General features: G+C 34.9%; 1 pseudogene; it reads left to right on the top strand.

Moving 5' to 3' along the window:
* LOC107587703 (WD repeat-containing protein 5-like) overlaps nt 1–2613 on the top strand; it is an 18946-nt pseudogene that overhangs the window by 10175 nt on the left and 6158 nt on the right.

Raw genomic sequence — 2613 nt, 5'->3', positions numbered from 1 at the left:
GTGATTATGTAGCCTAACTTATGTTCTCTGCATGAAGTAACGTCTGGCACAGTCGCAGCCTGTGCTTATTAAAAAGTAAACAAATAGCATTAATATTCATTAATTTTCCTTAGCATATGCTATGATAAATCTGAACATTTGTGTAAAATAATGGAGCATTAGGTCATGAATATTGCTTTAAAAGTCATTGAAATGTATTGATTGAACCCTTCATTTAATGAGTGAATGCCTACGATATAGGAGTTAGCCTATCACTCAAACTAGAGTCCTGTTTTTCTGAATATCTGCAGAAAGGCAAATGTACAATAAACAAGTTACTGAGTAACTTTCAGACACAAAATTCTGTTTTGCCCCATCAATGCGTCTCCAAGCAACACAGTGTTTTGTTTCTCAGCATTACACGGACCAGTAAATGGTTCAAACAGGCTATAAGTACAGTCCTTTGCTAAGTTAAATGAATTAGCATTTTAAACAAATCGGTTGATTTAAGGATTCAACGCACTCATTAAGACAGTCACTTGCTGCCACCTACTGGTGGTTGTAGTTTCATATTTTAAAAAGTTGCTCATTATTTCATTTTTGCAATCATTTAATATTTCTACACTAAAATGTTGTATTTAAACTTAACATAACTTATGTTTATAGTGATTTCATTTGATTGTTAATAGCCAACGTTTTTTTATTCTGATTTCATTTATTAAATGTAAGAATCTGACATAAAAGGACACAGATATGACAAAACATTTTCCTAATAATGCATCTCTTTGGTTTTTTCTGCTCAGTGTTATTTCAGGGTTTTGATCTCTCAAATGAGAGATCACATCCTGTTTATTGTATTATAGTGACTATTTAATATTACATCTAAACTTTGACTAGGCTAGACATGTTGCCTATTAATTGTATACAGTATATTAACCTGAAAGCATATTTACATTTTTGTGTATTTTGTGTTACTCCATAATAATGTTCTAGTTGAGGGCATTTATATATAGGTATGAGGCCCAAACATAACCTCAAGCCCAGGGGCCCCCGGCCCCGTAAGTCCTGCCCTGGTGATGTGAATATCAGATGTGGCCTGGTCATCAGACTACAATCTTTTGGTGTTTGCATCAGATGACAAAACACTGAAGATCTGGGATATGAATTCAGTAAAACTGGTCAAATAATTGTATCTGATGCTATACGTGTCATCCATATCAGTTTCTGAATATTGTATCCTAATTCTCTGTCATGCTTTTGAAGGGAAAATATCTGAAGACACTGAAAGGCCATAGCAACTACGTCTTCTGTTGTAACTTCAACCCAGAGTCGAATCTTGTTGTTTCTGGATCTGTAAGTAAACAAACAGATGAATTGTTTTTTTAAATGAATAAAAATAAATATGAGACAGTGTTTGTCATCGTATGTCATTTAGTGATTGAGTGATGTGGTTCATGTTGACAGTTTGATGAGAGCATACAGATTTGGGATGTCAAAACTGGGAAGTGTCTGAAGACCCTGCCAGCTCACTCGGACCCCGTCTCAGCAGTAAACATCAATTCCCAAAAATAGTTTTATTAGTTTGCATGCAGATTTTGTTGATGTCGGTTTCATGGTATGTTTTCAGGTTCACTTCAACAGAGATGGATCCCTAATAGTATCCAGTAGCTATGATGGTTTATGGTAAGTTGAGTTCTATTGAGCCTTGTATTAAAAGTCCTGTTAGCCATTTCAGCTTTTTGGCTAGTTTACTCATTAATGTTTTTAAACCCCAAAACGTATAAAAAGGCAGAGTGGCATATTCTCGGACTGGATATTTCAGTGATATCTGTCCGTTAGAACAGACATTTTATGTGTGCCATTAGTAAACATTTACTTACAGCACCTTCAAGTAAGCCTCCATCTGTACTCATGATGTGATGACATTATTTATTAATTCGTAATGTTATGGACTGTATTTCAGCCGACTGTGGGGCACTGCATCAGGACAATGTCTGAAAACTCTTATAGGTATGTGACTTATGTGACTTGTGAAGCTGGAGAGCACAATATCAAGTTTTCTTATCATAAATCCTTAAATCTTGAGGTGTTGTTGTGGTACCAGATGATAGTCAGTGGGTGATATTTTTCTTCTCTAAAACGTGACTTTCTTTTTTTTCAGACAGTTTATCAGTAATCACTCTTGTAGTGCTACATGAAGTGATGTCCCAGCATTTTTTGAGCACTGACCAGTTGCAAATGTGATATTTACAACAATTCAATAATAAGAAGTTAATATTGTGGTATATATTAGACACAATATTGTCTGATTTTGCTAAATTGTGTAAGTGAAAATATTAGCTATAAAGCAACAGAAGAACTGTTGTGCATCTCCTAATAAAACACAATAGGTGTTTGACTGAAGCAGCACTGCACAGACCGTTCTGTGTGTGACATCAAAGTACAGCGAGAGCGATTAGACAGCATTTTTAAATTTTTTGTTTTGATGTCAAATAAGTCTTGCTGTTTTGCTTTTTTGTTAAAGCAGTGTTGCTGTTGTAAAGTTATACAGCTACAGTTGTGTTGCTGGGTTTTAAAGCAGGTTTGATTTTTCTTTCTTTCTTATCACTCTGTATTTACAGGATTTCACTGTCC

The sequence above is a fragment of the Sinocyclocheilus grahami genome, unplaced genomic scaffold (assembly GCF_001515645.1).
Source record: "Sinocyclocheilus grahami isolate Dianchi unplaced genomic scaffold, SAMN03320097.WGS_v1.1 scaffold95.1, whole genome shotgun sequence".
Lineage (NCBI taxonomy): Eukaryota > Metazoa > Chordata > Actinopteri > Cypriniformes > Cyprinidae > Sinocyclocheilus > Sinocyclocheilus grahami.
Note: the sequence above shows the minus strand (reverse complement) of the source record. Positions and strands in the feature narration are given on the sequence as shown.